The sequence below is a fragment of the Bactrocera tryoni genome, chromosome 3 (assembly GCF_016617805.1).
Source record: "Bactrocera tryoni isolate S06 chromosome 3, CSIRO_BtryS06_freeze2, whole genome shotgun sequence".
NCBI classification, from domain to species: domain Eukaryota; kingdom Metazoa; phylum Arthropoda; class Insecta; order Diptera; family Tephritidae; genus Bactrocera; species Bactrocera tryoni.
The window spans coordinates 83,899,307-83,920,957 of NC_052501.1; the positions used below are offsets into that span (position 1 = coordinate 83,899,307).

General features: G+C 38.4%; 1 protein-coding gene across 1 annotated transcript in view; it reads left to right on the plus strand.

The window, feature by feature from the left end:
- Positions 1–21,651, plus strand: part of LOC120770426 (7SK snRNA methylphosphate capping enzyme bin3) — a 144,229-nt gene that overhangs the window by 72,759 nt on the left and 49,819 nt on the right. The window contains exon 3 of the mRNA XM_040097876.1: positions 14,720–14,753. The gene's annotated coding sequence lies outside the window, so the exon portion shown is untranslated. The remainder of the gene's footprint in view (positions 1–14,719; positions 14,754–21,651) is intronic.

Sequence of the window (21,651 nt, forward strand, 5' to 3'; positions counted from 1 at the left end):
GTGTGTCAGTTAGTCAGTCAGTTAGGCAATGAATTAGTCAGACAGCCGGTGGTAGTAAATCGTCTCCTGGCAGTACTGCTGCTTTGTGTCTGTGTTGTGGTTACGACTAAACTTGCTGTCGTCATCGTCGTTGTTGTTGTAGCATTTGGTTTTGCCGTCATTGTCGCTTTCAATTTTGATTTCCATTTCATTTTTAAAAACAGTATTTAGTAGACTCGTATTTAAATGCAAAAGTTGTCACAATAGCATTTAAATGAGTTTGCAATATCTGTGGTTGCGTATACGCCATGGCGTGCACATGCCTCCCGCATACTATGTAAATATGCGGTTGTGTCGGCAGCTGTGTTTTACTAAATATAAATGTAAATGCAACCAACGTTTGCTTTCTTGCTCTGCGCTTTAGCCAACATTCGTGTACATTTGTGTTGTTGCTGTTGTTGGCTTTTAAAATGTGCCAAAGCGCGCCGAGTCTGTCGTTGTCTCTGCGAATTCTCGTTGCCGTTGGTGCGCGCTGTGGGCGTTCTTTGGCGAGTTTTTGTTTATTTACTTGTGTCGGCTTGTTGTTGTTGTTATGAGTTAAAAATTGCTGTCAGTACGGCAGAGAAAATAAACAAATAAATAATAAAATAGTAGTGATATAAATAAATTCATTTCAATTTGGCGCGAAAATTAATTGAAATATTTTCGTTTGCTTTCGTTTTATAAACAGTGAAGTCTGTTGCCTTAGCGCTTAGCCAAATAAAAATATTTCAGCACATTTCTTGACGCGTAGGCTGCGTTTATTTTATTTTTTGCTTTTGTTTTTGCATTATTTGCTTTGTGGAGATGATTCACAGGCAAACACAGCTTTCTTAATAGCTCGAAATTATTTCATATTTAACGCATTTATTTTAACTTTGTTGTGTTTTCTGCCAAGTAAGCACCAGTAAAGAAGAAGAAGCACTTTGTTGAAGAAATATTGCTATTTTTTATGGCGTTTGTGGCAATTTAAACGCCCTTCTTTGCTAATATGGCCATTTATTTTGTACTAATAGCCTTTGACTTCCTCAACAATTCATATCGCGCCAACTGCCGCCTTCCCACTCCCTACGCCAAGCATTTTATAATTCACACGCTAATTTACTTAATCGATTGCTGCGTGGCATAAACATTAAAAAGTAATTACTGTAAACAAACGGCTGATTAGCTGCGTTGAGGCATATAAAGGACTCACGCGTTGCGCAGGTAAGTGAAGCAAGTGACAAAGCAAGCACGAAAAAGTGCAAAACAAATGAAATAAAAAGAAAAACAGACACATTCAGCTGCCATATGAAAAAGAGCAACAAAAACAAAGTTAGTGAAAGAAGAAAGGAAAAAGAAACGTAAAAGCAACCACGCGAAAATGAGTAAATATCTTTTGTGCTCACTAAGACTTCATTTAAAACAAAAGCTGCTTAAATGCGCGCAACGCATGCTCATATTGTCACCTAAAATGCAAAACAACGTATCACCAAACGAAAAGAGTCGAAAATCGCTGTCAGCCATAGTAACCGATATATTGGTTAGTCGAAAAAGTATTTTCATATTTCTAATCAAACTTGAACTTATTTTATTTTATACTTTACTAATAAAGAAAAAATCGAAAATCGCTGTCAGATATAGTAACCGATATATTGGTTATTCCAAAAAGTCTTTTCGTATTTCTAATCAAACTTCAACTTATTTTATTTTCTACTTTACTAATAAAGAAAAAATCGAAAATCGCTGTCAGATATAGTAACCGATATATTGGTTATTCGAAAAAGTCTTTTCGTATTACTAGTCAAACCAACTTATTTTCTTTTCTTATATCAATAAATAACTAAACAAATATGTAGCATTTTGATCGACCACTTTTTGCCAATTTTCCGCTAGACACATTACTCCATCAATGTAAAACTTTCATCAGTGTAAATCAAAACTTCGAAATTTCCTGCGCGGAAGCGAGCGAACCATTGTCGTGCTACGCCAACTGATACAGCATCGTCTCCGTAAACTTCACATATTTTATTGGTGACTTGCGCGGTATTCATCCATTTTTTTATACAAAAATTTCAAAATTTACCAAATTTATTCATTATTTTCACTCAATTTTGAATAGCTGTAACTTTTTTTCAACTTCATGGAATTTAATTATTATTTTTTGGTTAAATGAAGCTTATAATCTCACCTTTCCAACACTATATGGCATGACTGTAGAGACTGCAACGATATCTGTTGACAAAATACGAAAAGACTTTTTCGATTATCCAATACAACCATTATATATAACCATTTAATAACCCAAAAACTCAATTTTTTTCAATATGAGTGATTTTTATTATTATAACGTTTTTCCTTCGCCTGTAAACTTATGAAAAGTGATGTTACGTTATTTTCTATTTTACCTGACGATATACACCAAGTGGCAGCAAAAACACTACCCAAGCTGCCACCACCAATTTTGTTGACTAATGATAGGCCGCAAAGCACACGCCTGACTGTCTGCCAGTATCATCAGCGCCTACACGTGTTGGACGCGTGTGTAGCCAAGGCTTACGTGTACTTTTCATAATAGCGCTCCCTCGCTCATTTCGGTCACGGATTTAATGAATTATCGGCGTGCTAACAGTAAATTGTAGTGAGATAGGACGGTATTCACCTGCTGGTTTATAGGTTAGTTGTCTTTTGGTGTAGTCTAAAACAGCTGTGACCAATTGATGTTTTTAAATAGACACTGGTAGTTGGAATAATAAATGGCAAAATAACAAGATAAAAATGTTTACTTCGGTTGAACTTCCCAAATGAAAAAGTTTATAAATAAGAAATTGATTTTTTTCGGTCAGTTTGTATGGCAGCTATATGTATGTTATAGTTGTCCGATCTGAACAATTTCTTCAGATATTATTGCATTGCCTTGGATAATAATATATGTCAAATTTTGTAGAGATGTCTTGCCAAAGGAAAAAAATTTCCATACAAAGGCTTGATTCCGATAGCTAAGTTTATATGGCAGCTATATGCTATAGTGATCCCATCTGAACGATTTCTTGGCAGCTTGTACATTTGCTTCGGGGAATAATTCAGGATAATTTTTGGAAAGGTACCCTATCCAATAAAAAAGTATCTCATACAAAGACTTGATTCCAATTGTTCAATTGCTCAGTTTGTATGGCAGCTATATGCTATAGTGCTCCGATATCGGCGTTTCCGACAAATGAGCAGCTTCTTGGGGAGGGAAAGACGTGTGCAAAATTTCAGATCGATAAAATTGAGGGACTAATTCGCGTATATACAGACGGACATACATCTTTTGGCCTTAATCTTATAAAATCGAGGCGTTCGTTGAGCAGTTGTTGAGATGATTCTTTCTCATCTTCTTCTGAGCAGCTAATGCAGCTGACATCCGGAAAAATCACCACTTTAAATTTCAATCTTTCTGCATCAATTCCAATGCGATAGTGTCCAATTAGAACTTCTAAAACCACTGAAAGTTGGACCTTGCTGAGAGCGAAGAGTTCACTAGACCTGAGCCAGAAGTACCTTGCGACTGCACAGCTGCTGGTAGTTGACCAACGCTTACTGATTTGGTCTGAGGCTCAACAGTCCAAAAGAAATTTGCAATGTGCTTTGGACTTAGGAAAGACTTGATTTCACGGTACCACAAACTGCATACGTTCCGACTCTGCAAATTTTCATAATTTTGTTCATGAATAGATAGACGCTATGTAAGGTTCTACTCCTAATATTATTTCAATTCAAATATGGTAGGAGGCAAAGACACACTGTGACAGTCTTTTATGATGTCTAAAACATTGAATGTTTTGGTGACAATCACGGTTAGCAATGCACAGCACAGCGTCGTCTATAAATAACTCATGTATACTCATTAGTTGTTCGTAAATTGGAGCTTTGTGCAACCAAATAAATATTTGTAAAGAGTCCGCTTTCACCGCCACACGAACGGGAGTTTAAAATGTCTTCCCTTCGCGCACATTTCCTCTTACTACGTCTGCCCAAAGCAACCCCCGCAACGGCTATAATATACGTAACAAGTAAAACCGCCTAAAAGTATGCAATTCAATTACAAGCAAGCAATGTGTATTTCTAAAGGACTTCCATACAATTTGACTCGTTGTTTCAGTTGAAGTTCACTGATTCCAGGCTAAACTAATAAAATTGTAAGCATCGACCCGCACTCGCCACCCAACGCCAAGCAGCGACCATTCACGGCAACCACAGCTGCAGCCATCTTTGTCGATTGCTGTTCAACTGAATTTACGCAAACGTCCACGGGAACCGGCTGTAGGAAGTGTCAGCGTGTTCAGGAATACAAAATGAAAATTTATGGCCGACAGTCTTGTTGTTTTAATGTTACCACCGGCCGACATGTACCCGAGACCAATAACATCATAGCGCTTGAGCACAGTTACAAATGGACAACCACAATAAAATAACCGAAATATGAAAAGAAACATAACAACAACAAGAGCAACAAAGCACAAGTGCTGGCTTTATTTCGAAAGCAGAAATGTGCGTGCAGCAAATGTCTGCAATCCCCAATTGCATATTGCGATGGAGGCGCAAAAATTGCCAAAGTGGCCGCACAGTAGGCAGCACAGTGTAATGGGAAAAGAATATGAAGCGCTTACATGTTTGTGCGTGTTTATTGAGTTTTAATTTAAACGCACATGTGCCGCTGAATGCCCTGAAAAGCACACCAACGACTCATATACAGAGGTTAGGGTGAGCTTTTAAGCGACACTATGTCAGTTTAAAACGAAAGTCAGGTCTACGTAACCGGAATGGACCCGAACTGTCAACCCGGTAGAACTTTGGCACTACAACAACAACAACAATATATCACAGGTCAATTGAAAACTCCCCGGCCCGCCATAGTAAACTAACATTTTTTTTTGGCACAACTTTTTTTTTGTTCAACAAAATTCGCTTCAAGAATTATTCACTGTTTATAGCGACCCTCCAAGGCCTGAATCGAAGGGAACATTGCCCACATAGACTTGGTGGCCAATCAACCTGCACAAGACGTGCAATTATCTGGTCATCAAAATGTTTTCTCAATAAATCCATTGATTGATGCGATGTGTGGGAAGTGGCGCCGTCATGTTGAAACGAAATGTCGGCGAGATCAAGAGCTTCAATTTCAGGCATTAAATAGTCGGTTACCATGCTGCGATAACGGTCAGCATTGACGGTTACGTTCTACCCGACATCATTTTTCAAGTCATATGGACCGATGATTCCATCGTACTATAAACCCCACAAAACCGTTGTTTTTTCTGAATAAAATGGCAGCTCTTGAATCTCTTCATGTAGCTCTTCGTCCCAAATGCGGCATTTTTGTTTCTTTATATATCTATTGAGCCAGAAATGGGACTAATCGCTGAATAAACTTTGGCTTGAAAACGTAAGATCTTCTTGGTATTTTCCAAGAGCCAGTTGTTAAGTCTTTCCATGATGAAGTGCCAAACAACACTGAAAAATAATAACATGACAGATCTGTCAAAAAAAGGTTTTGAAAAAGGTACCTCTCTTGGATCACCCGTTATAATTCACAAACTAATGATCTGACAGCTGTCAAATTTTTACACGCGCCTTTTGAAGGTTAGGTCTAACTAAAAATGAAATGGATTTAACTCTAGTAGCGCCATATATGTGTCACGGCGGTGACTTTCAACTGATCGACTCAGTTTGTAACCAAAATTTTTATCTTTATATATAAAAAGTACGATTGTCCGCGATGGACTCCTAAACTGCTCAACCGATTGTAGTAAAATTTAGCACACTGTGTCCAGTTCGGACCAACTTAGAAGATAGGATAAAAAATACAGTGAAAATTCTAATAAATGGACGCTCTATTAAGCGGACAATAGTATAAAATATATACCACAGCAACATTTGGCCGGATCCCCTAGTAAAAATATGTTTATTTAAGGACCACCCTAATCTGTGTGCGCATGAGTGTATGTGTAACCTATGTGTGCTTGTACGCAACTGTATTCATGCGCTGCCTCTGTGCCACTGGTGCGTGTGGTAGCAATAAATTAATTGAAAATCTATTTATGCACACACACATACACAGGCTTGCGCAATTTTGCATTTTAAATTACAATTTTCATTCGATAAATGTACGGCCGTAATATATTCATATCTATCTCAGCTGCATGCTCCATGAGAGAGCGGCTATAAGAGCAGCCAATATTTCACTCTATCTAATTCGAGCCAATAATTTCGGCATTAATTGCTTGTATGCGTCTGTCACGTACTGCCGCAATTTAACATCCATTTATTGCGCAAATGCGTGCCTGCGTGTGTGTGTGTCGGGTTGTGTGTTGGTGTTTGCATTCTGCATTTCGCAATTGCAGCCGTAAATACCGCAAAATTGAGATTATGTTGACATTTGTATGTCATAATAAACCACAAACTGTTGGTGGAAGCAGGTTTTCCATTTTGTTGCCTCTTTTTGTTTTTGTTGGTTTTTTCGGTTTTCGAAAATTTTCTGCCATGCATTAATGAATGGCTCTTCGCACGCACACACACACACTCATTTAGATGTGTGTGTTTTCAATTTGTTCAACACAAAAACAACAACAAAATGTGTGCGCTTTTGTATTTGTAATTTAATATGCATTGAATGAGTTTCCGAAATATCTAGTTTCAGCCGAAATAGTTTTTAATTGAGTTTCGGTTACATATTGTTCGCTTTTGCTTTGCATAAATTTGTAATTTCCACCATTTTTATTTGTGCGCAAATTTATTAACTTTCCTATCTCTGCTCGTACAAAATCGCTCCCTCACACGGCAGGGTTGTATTGGATACCCACACATATGTACGAGTATATACAATATAGTATATCCACTTGTTATAGAATAGTTATTTTTGCATGAAAATTCCTTTTTATTTTCATGGCTGTTATGGCTGTTTGTATTATATAAACGCTTACCGTTATCATAGCAACACTGGCACTAAATTAATTAATATGGTTAGCTTTTATTACACCGAAGCTGCGTTGGGGGCACTTTGCCACATTTGCTGTGCATTATCGGTGCCGTTTGGTGTAATTATAATAGAAGTTCAACACAGCGTTGTTGCACACAAACTGCTTTCCACGCCATAAAATTATGTGCCAGTGGCAGGGAGTAGCGCAGGATTAACGACATGCTGTGTATTGGAAAGATATTAAGGCAGGAAAGCAAGTGGGTTGTTATCACACGACGGTCCTTTTTGGAGTTTTTACACAAAGAATCGTTTGGTAAGAACACCATGCCGTCATCCTTCTTTCCACCCTACCACCTAAGAATATGTACATAGAAAGTTTGGAGGAATATGTGGGCTTATTCTGTTGATCGAAAATACAAATGAAATACTAGGCGTTGTATAAATCCTCAGAAAAATCACAAAAACTGCTTTTGGTAAGCAAATTTTAACCTCTCGGTCGCTATATGATCATTGTTCTAACGTAAATATATGAGTTCGATCAATCGTCATCCTTGAAATGCTCTCCACGACTTCTTTTGCAGGAACGAATTCGATGAACCCAATTTTCAAGTACTTCTTCCAATAAATCAAGTCATACATATGTCATGAACGGCACGTTCAATACTGACTTCTAAAGCTTGAAGAGAGTCTGGTTTATTGCTAAAGGCCACTGGCTTCAAATAATCCCACAAAAAGTAGTATAATGGTGTTAAATCCCAACTTCTTGGAGGCCATTCAATGTTACAATTTCTTGAAATCATCGAATCTCCAAACTTCACTCGCAATGCTTTGGTTGTTGCATGTGCTTTGTGGCGTGCAGCTCCATCTTGTTGGAACCAGATGTTGTCAATATATATTTCTTCCAATTGCGGCCGTAAAAAGTTGATTATCAACGATCTATAACGCTCTCCATTGACAGTAACGGCTTCATTTCGAAAGCAGTACGGACCGATGATTCTAACAGACCAAAAACCAGAGCGAACCGTCAATTTAAATGAATATAATGGTTGTTCATAAATAATTTGTGGATTTTCTACGCACGACAACCGACAGTTTTGTTTATTTACCGCACCACTCATGAAAAGTGGGCCTAATCGGAAAAGATGATTTTCTAAAAAAAATCGTTATCGTTTTCTAATTGTTTCAAGGCAAAATAAACAAATTCACTACGTTTACGGTGTTCCAATGACTTCAGTTCTTGAGTGAGAACAATTTTATGTTGATGCAAGCCAAATTCTCTCTCAAAATCTGATAGGTTATGGTTTATGACAGTCCGAATTCTCGAGAACGTCTTGCAATCGACAAGTCGTGGTCTTCAGCAACACCAGTATTTCTTCTCAGTTATACCGCGTTTCAAACCTCACGCTACAGTCATTACAGTCGACGTTCCGCCCATCTGTGTCTACTGCTGTTCTCTTTTTCTCTCATTTAAGCAATGTTGCCAATTTTCATCATGTTAATGGTCAAAATTAAAATCCAACTATTAAAAATAGTACTCCCTCTTGTAAATAATAGTAATCGACTTTTCCTCTGTGTTAGTTTAAGAATATTTCGAAATTTGTTTGTTGTTCTCTGTTTCTTACATTTAAAAATGTTGCCAATTTTCATAGTGTAAAAGGTCAACAATAAAGTCCAACTATTAAAAATAGTCTACCCATTTATAAATAATAGTATTCGTCTATGATTCAGTGTTAGTTTAAGAATATTTAAAAACATGTTTGTTGTTCTCTTTTTCTCACACTCAAGCAATGTTGCCAATTTTCCTAATGTAAAAGGTCAAAACTAAAATAAAATCCTTGAAAATAGTCTACCTCTTTGTTAGTAATAGTATTTGACTATGATTCTGTGTTAGTTTAAGAATATTTGAAAGACATTCAAGTTTATTTTTGAATCACTACAAAATATCGAGACTAGTAATCCTGCGCTGTAAGAGAGCAATGCACCAGCTGACTGGTTTCTACGGCCAAAATCTAATTTTCGCAGATATCCACGTACAAGGATGGCGGCGGTGAATGTTAATTTTCATTGCTCTCTCATATGATAGGTCGTATCAGCTTATTCGGTCTACGTTTACATTAGCTTTGATAGACGTCTGCCCAGTGCCAGGATTCAATCGAACAGCAGCCAAGCGTATCAAGAAATAGTTGAGGAAATGATTGATTGATTCGATTTTTTCTAGTTTAACAGTTTTATCTTTTTATACCAGAAACTGTTAAGTTTGCCACGAAGTTTCTAACAAACAAAAGGATACTTAGAAGACCATATAAATGTACATATATAAACGAGCAAAGTGACGAACTGAGTCGCTGTAGCCATTGCTAACTAGTATTTCAGTTGTTGAGGTATCGACTTCAAATTTTGCACACATTTTTTTATCTTCAAAAAGCCGAGCCGAGGAATCGCCGAGCACTATAGCTTATAGCTGCCATACAAACTGATCGATCAGAATCTAGTGATTGTATGGACAACTTCTTTATAAGACAAGATATTTTCACGAAATTTGGCATAGATAATTATCCAAGGCAGCGGTACAATGTCCGAGGATATTATGCAGATCGGACCACTGTAGCATATAGCTGTCATACAAACTGAACGTTCAAAATCAAGAAAAATATATTTTTATACCCTTTTATACCATAAGAAATGCAACAGTGAAGGGTATCTAGCTTCGGTGCAGCCAAAGTTATCGTTTTTTCTTGTTTTATGGAGGTTTGCTCTGAGCTCGTACGCTTTTCTAAGCTTAATTGCATTTTTAATGATGTTGACCTTCACACCCACACGTGCCGTTGTATGTGTGTACTCATGCGCGGCTCATTGATTATGTCAACATAAAACTACTTGCAACAATAACAATTAACTAAGTAAATTTTAAACAATGTAACTATGCGGCACTCTTCTAATTAATGTTGTCTAATTAAAATTATAAATTGCTGTCGTCTGTTTTAGTTATGAATTATTGCACATGTGTTAGTTGGCAACTTACTGTGCGATGCATGTTGTGGGGTTGGCGCATAATTAAAGCTATAATAGCATTATAGGCATATCAATATGCACATGCATACATACACACATTTGTAAGTGATTATATGTGTGTGTTTGGCGCTATTGTATGCAGCCGTCAACCGCATGGGCACCACAGCCCTTTAACCTCACAACACAACGTTAGCTAATACCGACATGTCACAACATGTGGCCAGCATGCATTGGCGCACAGTGTTTAACAAAACTCGGTGGCTACTGAAATTTGAGTGGTGTCGGCGCTGGCGGGCGGAAGTTGTGCTCGCATGGTTTGCCTGCCGCCTCCGCGCTTCGTTGGAGTTGGGCGGCTAGCACAACTGGGTCGGGCAGTCAGCCAGACGCCGCGTGGCACAAACACACTTGGACATAATGTATGTATGTATGTGTTTGTTAAGCTTTTCGGTTATGAGCAGCGTGGGTGCCATATCCTTTTTCAATTGACGTACATATTTTAGTACTCACATGTATGTATGTGTGTGTGCTTTAAGTTGGTTTTGCGTGGGTTTGTAAGGCGGTTTGTTGGGCATGTGTGTGTTGTGTGTGTGGTGACATTTAAGTCGCCTAAATTTATGCTATGCTATATTTATGTTTTGTCGCCCCCACTTGTGGCAATGAAATTATATTTGTGCCACATTCGTGACGGTTTCTGGAGTTCAGTGTCATACGAGATGTTCCGAGTTTAATACGCGTATTGGGAAGCTGAGCGGATGCTTAACGATTTCTACAAATTTCGTAGGCCATCAAAGATAGGTCTGCTAAGTTTAGATGTGGTGAAATGAGCACCCAAGGCAAGGAACGCAGTGGATGGAGAGATAGTTACCGACGAAAACTTCGAAAAAGTTCACAAAATAATTTTGGAAAACTGTAAAGTGAAGTTGTTCGAGTCGGCAGGCACTCTAAAGATATAAATTGTACGTGTACATCATATCATTCACGAATATTTGGGTATGAGAGAGCTCTGTGCAAAGTGAGTGCCGCGCGAGCTCAGTTTTGGACCAAAAATAACGAGGAGCTGATGATTTGGAGTAGTGTTTGGAGATGTTAAAGCGTAATAAACCCGCGTTTTTGCATCGATATGTGACAACAGATGCAACATGGCTCCTTTATTTCACTCCGAAGTCCAACCGGCAGTCTTCTGAGTGGACTGCGCACGATGAACCCGCTTCAAAGCGGAATCGTCGACTGATAAGGCTGCGGCGTCTGTATTTTAGGATGCGTAAGGAATAATTTTTGTTGACCATATTTCAAAAGGAAGAAAGGACCATCAACAGCGACTATTACATAGCGTTATTGGACCGTTTGAAGGACGAGATCGTTGAATAACGGTCGCATTGGAAGAATACAATGGACCTTGTCACAAGTCAGTGACAAGAATCCATTAACTGCGCTTCGAATTACTTCCGGATCCAATGGATTCACCAGTTCTAGCTTACAGCGACTATTTACTGTTCTCAGATCTCAAAAGAATGCTCGCTGAGAAGAAATTTTCGTTGAACGGAGAGGTGCTCGACTGTAACTGAGGCCTATTTTGAAGCAAAGGACAAATTGTTTTCCAAAAACGATACCGAAAAGTTGGGGGGTCGGTATAATCGTTGTATTGCCCCTGAAGAAAACAGTGAACGAATTTTGCCAAAAAAATGTGTTTTACAATGGTAGACCGGGGACTTTTCAATTGATCTGTTATATTTGTATAAATATCTTCAAATTTACGTAGTTTCGCAAATTTGTACCTTCTGTTTGGATTCTCTTCTGAAAGTTTACTTTAACTGACACCGATTTCTGTGTTCTTTTATAATTCACTTGATTTTTCCTTCTTGTCTAACAAAATCACTCCATACCTCGGTGTATTTGTCTTGCCACGCCTTGCAACTCTCCTCTGAATAATAATTTATCGGACATGTCTTTGCATACATTTGCTTGATTTCGACACTTGCCACCAAAATGTGGCGCTTGCCCATGCATAAGTGTGCACTAACTTTTGCTCAAGTAAATATATGTACATATATACTGTTATAACGGTATATACGATCGCGTTCATATCGCGTGTTGCCGCGAAAAGTGTAAAAGTTATGTCGTGACCTTGCTGCCATAGAAAATGAGGGCGCAACATGTGCATGTCGACACCAGCTATGCACCGTCCAACCTACAGCACACAAACATACTTACATTTACTGCCACCTCCAGTATTTTTACCGTTTGTTAGTGCACAAACTGGCAAAACAAAAACACGTACTTAAATTAACTGCAACACAATCAACTGGCTGCAACGCGCAACACCTAGTCGCTGCGCCCAACCCAGCCTTCAAAGGTTGCACATTTATTGATATTGTTGTTGTTATTGCTGTCGTTGTAGTCTTGCAGTCGCCACAGCGCTCCTTGGCGCAAGCTTTGAGTGCTTAGAAAAGTATTAAAAGCAATAAAAAGCTTGGCGTGGCAAATTGTTGAAGGCATCTGCGCACATTCACACGCACATAAACTCATACTTAGGCGGCTGGTGGAAAAGCGTTAGGTGCAAAGTATGCTATTTTCCGCGCTTCAAGTTTTCCACATGCTTTTGCATTTTACTTTTCAGCGCGCTACGGCGAGACGCATTAAAGTTCATGCAGTTGGGTTGTGAGAGGTTACTAAATTTTATATTTTTACTCAGTTTTAAGGTTGTTGTGGTCAGGTGTTTAGCTTGTTGAAAATAGTATCTGAGTGGACATTGAAATATCTGGAATTTCCAACTGATGAACCAACAAGTTATTTTTTTTACTAACTGCCCGGATCGGATATTGATCAACTTCTTAACTGCATATATATGAAAAGAATGAAAATGAAAAAGGGGTATTATGTATGATTGATCCATTTCCTCGAAATACCCAACTTTTTTAAAGAAAAAAAAAACAGAAACTTCAAATTTAATGGAGAATGTTTATAATCATTCGAAAGAAAAATCTTTGGCATTTATTTTTTGAGAATTATCTCTTTCAAATGTTGGCCGCGGCTGCGTCTCAGATTGTCCATCCGTTCAGACCAATTTTCGGTGACTCGTTCGAGCAATTCGAGTGGTAACTGGTATATGACACGCGTGATGTTTTGCTCCAAAACCTGAATCGAAGTGGGATTGTCCGCGTTGACTTTAGACTTTACATGTCCCCACAGGACATAGTCTAACGGTGTGATATCACACGATCTTTGTGGCTAATCGACCGGCCTAAGACGGGAAATTGCCTGCTCACCAAAATGTTCTCTCCATTAATCCATTGATTAATGCGATGTGTGGGAAGTGGCGCCGTCTTGTTGAAACCAAATGCCGCCGAGAACAAGAGCTTCAATTTCAGGCATCAAATAGTCTCATCGGCATCATTTTTGAAGAAATATGGACGGGTGATTCGACCGTGCTACAAACCACACTAAACACTTGATTCTTTTTAATGAAATTGCAGCTCTTGAATCTGTCATGTTGCTCTTCGAGCCGGAAATGAGCGTCAGAGCTGAACAAAATTTAGCTTGAAAACGTCGGATCTTATTGGAACTTTTCAAGAGCCCATAGAGCGGTGGGACGTCGCTTGGGAAGGTCGATCGCCATCGGTTCTTACACAAGCTGTATTTTGTACGCTTTCAATTTAAGGTCTCCACGTTCGCCATGTCGGTCCATACGTCAGTCCGAACTGTTGCGAACGGCGCCGAATCGATCCTCCAAGGTCTTCGTGTACACTTTCAGCAACGGCTGCTATATTTTCTTCTCACGATTTACGCGTGATCTTGCAAAAAAAGGCTATTGAATAACGTACCTCTAGTTGGATCATTCGTTATTACTTAAGTTGGTTTTGTGATGTCTGCCAGTGTATCGCCGAACCTTTCACACATCAGCTTCCAATTTAACATGGTTCGAGACATCAATGCTAGAACACACCCTTCACTTTTCAATTCTATGGTATTCACAAATGTCTTCTAAACTTTTTTAAAGGATTTCAGCAACTTTACTCAGATTCGGCAAAGAATTTCACTATTTCCTCGATTTTTATCTAATTTGTTGCTATTATAACTGATTTTGCTTTCTTTCCTAGCGCTTACTTTGGAGATTCTCTCAAGTATTTGGGTGCTAGACAACAAGTATTTCATATCTCATGCCTGTCGCTAAGGTTGGTTTTAATCACAATAATCCTTGACTCAGAACATTCATGAAACTCGCCTTAATATTTTCTTCAGCATTCTATAATTTTCGTTAAGTAGGCGTGTCCTTTGCTTGTTGCGGCTGGAAACGCTAATCGTTTATTTTTGTTTACCTAGCCCGCATCAGAACTTTGCTGTGTCAAAACTTTTATTAAAATAGTTCCCTTTGACTTTCTCTAGTGACTTATTTATAACCACATGGTAAACTTGTTGGTGTATGCAGATAAATAGTTATATTATATATATATACATACATATACAAGTTTTCTGAACTGCAAATATTATTTTAATTTTAGCTCGGGCTATCGTGCTTACAGCTATAATTAAGCTTATAATGCACTAAGTGGGTTATCGCTACGAGAGGTCGCATGAGCGCTGCCAGCGGTGGCTCCGTGCAGATTTTATGTTTGCGCCATTTAATTGCTTTCGAATAATTTGTAATTGTCAGATTATTTGTGTATATTATCTATCATTATTATTTTAACTTTAATTGATTTTAATTTACTATCCAGAAGTAATAATTAAATTTTTATTTTATTTTTGCAGGTTTTTCTGAAATATTTAAGGTGGCGCAAATGATGTAAGTAAAATTTTGAAAGATTTTTAATAATTGAATAGCTCTTTTAGATTATTCTATATATATATATGGCCACTGATTTCTTAGCGTTTAATAGTCAGTGGGTTTAGAGTATTTTACAGCCACTCTAGAATTTTTCTTTATTTTACTGCAAACATCTAAATTTTGTCTATAATTTACTGATCTGACACCTTTCCTTCACATTTTTCGATTAGTAAATATCTTTTTTTTTTATAAAAATATCTTGCATCACATATCGGTTAAATAAATCGGCTGAATTCTTTAATTTTCGAATTAGACATATGTACATAAACACAATGCAATCTCCCATAAACGGGCACTGGCACGACCAGTCTTTCTGTTCGTTTCTTCGTTTGTCCGTTTAATAGGTTTTGATTGTCCATAAAAAATATCAAAAAAGTTGGAAACGGCAAGCCTTCACTGTATTTGGAAAATTTTGCATGCTTTCATGATCAAATTTGACCCGGACTTGCCCGTTTAAACTGCGCGCGCAGACTTAATCTATAAATATTTGTTTTCCTAGTTTGGTAGTACTTTTTTATGTTCATGAGAAGTTTGATCTATTCTATTTTTGAGTTAGACACATATTGCAGTGTGGACACTGACAGGACCAGCCTTTCTGTTCATTTGTCCGTTCAATAGATTGTCGTTACAAAACATCAAAAAATGTTAAGATCGACTAAGCATTCATGGAAATGGTGGAAAATTTTATATACACTCAAGATCAAATTTGACCCGGACTTGCCCATTTAAACTGTACACGCAGTCGCAGTCGATAAACATTTATTCTCCTAGTTTGGAAGAACTTTTTTTATGTTCATGATAAGTTTGATCTCTTCTTTAATTTTCGAGTTGAACACATACATTTTTATGTACATATTATAGTAGAATCTCCCATAAGCGGTCACTGGCAGGACCAGTTTAATATATTTCCTTTACAAAACATCTAAATATATTGGGACTGTCCAAGCATTCACTGTATTTGGAAAATGTTGCATACACTTAAGATCAAATTTGACCCGGACGTGCGTATTAAAACTGAAATATATCAGAATAAAGCTATAAATATTCGTTTTCCTAGTTTGGTAGAACCTTTTTTATGTTTAAGTTTGAACTCCATACTCGTCTGTCAATTAGTGTGTATTTACCAGCTGGACAGCAAAAGTTGTCAGAAAATTTTTTAGGTTTAGACATATTTCAACCCCTAAAAGATTTCCGTTATGCATTTGTAAAGATATACCATTCGAAGTAGCTTTTTAACTTATTTTTTGAACACAAATGATACATTTTGAACTACATCGATTATAGCGCCACCTGTTGGATCAAACAAAAAATTTATAGTCATTTTTGAATCGAATGTGATGTTAGAGGCTCTTACGGGCTAATTTTATGTTGCTAAGACCGAAAATGTTAGTTAAGATTTACTAACAGGTGGGATTTATTGTGTTGTAGTCAGGGGGTGTAGGAGGTCTAACCATCTACTGAAGTCTCAAAAATAGCTGTACGTGATGGAAAGTTTTTCAACTCAAATTTGTAATCAGTACAGCTCAAGTACCCCACAAGCCTCTTAGCAGATCAGGCGCAAATTTTTACCTCCGATTTGCTCGGATTTGTTGCCTCCTGTAATCGTTGAATTATTCTACTCAACACTTTCTACGACAATTGTATATAAAATGGACATAAATTATATAATTTTTTTAGCAAAATATTCATAAAAAAACGCAGCGCGAAGAAAAATCTAGGCGACCGCCATTGACAAGGGTCAATTAAGCAAATTAGGCAGCGCACCGGCAGCGCTGCAAATAATTACCGCTCGATAGAGATGAGATGCTCGCTCAGAGCGCAGCATTCGCCGCAACTGCGAAATGAAATTTTAAATAGTCAATTAAGTGAAATTGGCTTTATTGCATTTTAAATAAAAGGCCAGCAAACAAAAATGAAAATAACTAAATGGAAAGTGAAAAATGTCGTAATTGAATTTCCATACCAGGAATGCGAAGCAATGTGTTTGTATGTTAGTGTTTTGAAAGAAAAAAAAAAACTTTGCTTAGCGAGGTGGCAAAGGGTTGACTGACAAGCTGTTAAATTGAAAATTTTTTCGACTGAATAAAATGAAAGCCAGGAAAGAGTGGGGAGCGAAATAGTCAACATTCTAAAGCGTTGAACAACGCGCGCATGAAAGGTAAGCCCTGCAGTCGAGCAGAAAAATAAGCAAATGCAATTAAGTTTCGCCTAATACTGGCTATACGTGCGGCGAACCAGCCCCACCAAGCAGCTCGTCCAGCAGTGCGCACCGTTGACATTTTTGCGAATTTTTACTATATTTTTTTCTTGTTTTGTTTCTCTACACCAAACCATTTGCCCAGCAAAGGGCGCAGTTAGCAAGAAAATCGTGAAAAAACTGTGAAAACGCCGAACTCCTTCCGCTTTTCGCTACTTTGTTGGGGCATAAAAACAAAATCGTTGCTCGGTCGGTCAGGTCAGCGTATAATAACGGTGTTGGCTGGCTAACTACAAAAATATCAACGAGGCGGCTGCAAGTGAAAGCTGCAATTGTTGTTATATTGCTTTACCGTTACCATTGCCCTCAGTGTTGAGCAAATACGCCACTTCCAAACGTAGACACTGCAAACGCGGCAGGTAAATTGAAAACGTGATGTTGCCATTAATTTTTGCACATCGCAGCATAATGCAGGAATAAAAAGTAAATCTGTCATGAAATACTCAAAAATCACGCTTCAGTTGAGAATTGCTGTACATTGTGTGAAGTGGGATAAATCACAATTTGACGGCTGAGAAATGTGGTCTTTTGACGAAATTCTAAATAACTAATTCAACTTGATGAAAGAAAAAGGTGACACGTGAGCTAATTTGATCGAATATCTTAGCTTCTTCTGGATAAACTTCTAAATGTGTGAAGAGGCTTACCTTTTTGTGTGAGTACCGTCGACAAGTATAGGAACTATTGTAGTCTCGAGCTCTGTCAAATAATTTGGAGTTATGTTAGATTAAAAAGCCAAGTCGAAGGGAACATATTGAGATCCGAGTTTCCAAAGTCCTTCGAATCTAAAACTGTAGCAGAAGATACTATGCCCCATATCGTGAGGTTCTGCAAGCAAGGAAAAGCTAGACTTTTAGTAGGTAACTCGGTTAATGTCACATGCATACGCTATCATTAAGAACAGAAGGAAATGTAAAGGTAGATGAGCTGGCCCGCTCGGCAGCAGCTGGAGACACAATACCTCTAAGCGGCATTAGGTCATTCAGCTTATTCAATGGTTGTTTGACGCTGTACCCTGGAGGAACACTCCAGGTCTTGGAACATAAACAATACAGGCCTTGCCATTAAGTTACATTGGAGTAGTGATGATGGTGAACAGCCCAAAAAGCTCCAACCTCTAGGCAAATAAGCTCCATTTTACCTACATAGAAGTAGGAGCTCTTTGCTCGTGTCTGTCCGTAACATTGTAGAGGTCCGCACAGAACACCTACCCTTAAGTTCCGAGCTTCAGAAAATGGGGAAAAGTGATATCGGCGGAATGCGGAGCATGGATAGAGAATAAGGAGACGTTGAAACCTTATCTAAGCGAATGCCCGACTCGAATCAGATTTTTTACTAAATCCACCAATCCTCGATTTTGCTGGATAAGTCTTAAATTAGTTACCAGCGGGCGAGCAATGAGACTAAGAGTGAACGCCTACGATCCGACGCTCATGAGACTGTATTTTCACTCAACCACACCAACTAAGCAACCGTTGGAAAGTCGTTAGTTTCCAGGAAATTTATATCTCAGAATTTTAGCTTCAGACTTCAGCCTTGTTTCTCGAGGAATTCTCAGAATAAGTTGCTTGTTCACCCACCCACACTTCCTACGTGGCCTTGAAAATACCAGCATTCTCATTTCGACTCGAAGTAGACACAAATACAAAAATTAATAGACATGACATTGGATCGACTCGTGCTTTAATTTTGCATCGCTGATTTGATCTGAGAGTAATTTTCAATTCTCAGAAACTTGCAACTAACCGAGCATAACGCTTACGCACAACTACACCAGCAATTCGCACGATTGGCTAATAACGTTTTCCTGGTACAAACTGCTTTCCGAGCAACTCTGCAGAGACCCCACGTGCAATTATTGCGTGTATGCAGCAGAGGAAGTCTTTTCGTGGAACTGTATGCACAGAGCTAGTCGGAATGCAAACTCAATTCTAAGCAAATTTAAGAGAGTTCAAAACAAAACGGGAGAAAAATAAATTAAATCGCAAAAACTTGCATTAAAACTTGGTAACAGAGCGAAAATGGAAATGCATATCACTAAATTGTGTCAATAGCAGCCAAAACAAAATAAAACAACCACAACAAAAACAAATAAAGCCAGCAGCAACATCAGCAACAACAGCAAGTGCGGGCGCACCGCTTCGTTGATTGCTGGCTGACAACAGCGCCGCCAGTTAGCCGCTGCTGTTGGCGTACTCCGCGTTCTGCACGCTCCCCTGCAGCTGCACTCGCTCTCGGCGCGTGTGTACACACGCTATCCATGTTTTTGCTGCTGTCGTTGTGGCAGCGCTTGCTTTATTTGTTTACCAAAAGAGATGCGTCAACAGCCGCCATCAACAGCCATTTGTTTACGCTTACGTGTTGGCGCGGCTGCGTTGGAGCGCAAAAATTAAACACGAAAAACGCGAAAAGCATAAATACGCGCTTTTTGCCGCAAAACAGAAGCGCGCAAAGCACGAAAAAAATATTTATTTATATGCAACAAAAAGCTTCGCAAACACAGCGCTTTGCTGCAGCAAAAACGAATATAAATAAATATTGAAGTGCGGCAAAATGGCACTGCAACGCTTGCGAATGTGTGCGAACTTTTGAAAAATTCATAGAAAATTGAGTTGCCATAAGTGGCGCAGGATTTCCATTTCCAAGGATTTTTTTCTTGTCGCTTTTGTGCCTCAACATTTCAATGCAAATAGCGTCGAGTATTATTGATGTCCATATTATGAAGTGCTATGCAAATCAAAGCGCCAAAATTCATAGACTTCAAAGTATTATATCCTTTTGATTCAAGCACGAAAATTTTCATGATTGCCGTTGACATGAAAGCTAAGTTAATATTGGCATATCGTGGCGAGGGGACGCAATGCAAATGTGGAGGATAATTTTGATTTGACATCAAAGCTAGATGTGACTGCATTCACCGTAGAAATGCTGTAAATACTAGTGCTTGCAACAGAATATGAGGAAGCTTACCAAATGCGGTTGAGCTTAGCTGGATGTTAGACAAATTAATTGAAGTGCTTTGAGCTTGCTAGTTGCGAGTTTCGGTAGTATTTAGCCCCGAAGTAGGGTATAAGTAGGTTGCATTTTAAATTTCGGCATTAGAAAACAAAAACAAATTTTAATCAACGAAAATCGTTTTATTGTTTCTCAAAATATTCTTCAATAAGCTCTATAGTATACACCTTTCATGCGAAGTAATTTGAACCAGTAGTCGTAGCACTTTTGCCACTCTTATTGTTATATCTCCAAAACATGCGTTCTGAACGCCTCAACCAACACTTCAGGAGCCGAAACAGATTGAAAACTGGTTTACTTTTTGCGTACGGGAATATAAAGAAGTCATTCGATACCAAGTCAGGACTATGCGGTGGATGATTCATCGACGTTTTGAGTGCTTAAAAGTGCAGTTGTTGCAGTGGATGTGTGAAATTTCGCGTTGACGTGCTGAACTAATGTCTATAGTTGTCTCAATCTTAAGATAGGTCAAATGACGATCATGTTTTATCATTTTGAGCACAATATCAATAGTTTCCAGAACAACAACGATCTTAACGAAATTCGCCTTAGATTGATATACGAACTCAATTGAATTTAGCATATACCACCGACTAGTCCTGGTTGTAGTTTCTTCGCCAAAAATTGTATTAAGGTCAACGATGCACTGTTGCTGGGTTAAATTGAGTATCTATTCACAAATGGTCAGCGTGCCAAGCTGAGGCGATGTAGTCATGATCATCTGTCCGTCAGTTTTGAAGATATCGTTGTGAAATTGTGCATACGTTTTTTTCTTCCCAAGAGACTGCTCATTTGTGAGAACCGTCGATATCGCACCACTGTAGCTTATAGCTGCCGTACAAACTGAACAATCAGAACCAGGTTGTTGTATGGAAAACTTTTTTATTTTACAAGATAACTGCACGAAATTTGGCTAATTTTGCTGTCCATGGTAGCGCTACAATCGTCAAAGAACTTATTCAGATCGGACCACTATAACTTATAGTTTCACGCAAATTGTACAATCAGAATCTAGTTGTTGTATGGAAAACTTTTTTATTTGAGAAGATATCTTCACGAGATTTGGGTGATACTGCTGTCCGAGGTACCGCTACAACCTCCTAAGAAATTATTCAGAACGGGCTACTTTAGCATATAGTTGTAGAAGAAACTAACCGTTCAAACTCAAGATTAAGATATTTTTATACCCTTTTGTGCTATAAGAAACGCACCTGTGCAGGGTATTCGAGCTTCGGTGCAGTCGTAGTTAACGTTTATACGTTTTTTGGTATACTTTTGGTTTCAACTATTTGAGCAGCCCCTTTACTTTTCCTCTTTCACGTCTTCAATGCTGCTAATTGTAATAAATGTGTTAGAAAAAAGACTCCAAAAGTAGCAAAAAAGTAGTACATTTACCATGCTTAAATTATACAGTTGATCTTTTGTGCTAATTTTCAAACTCTAATCCCCCCCAATATGTTATAGCATACCTTTTGGCAACCACAATACCTGCCCACCGAACTAACCTTACTTTCCTGATACACAGCTGTTTTGGCGTCTTACGAGCAATATGCCAATAGCATAGCAAAAACAAAGCGAAAAGAA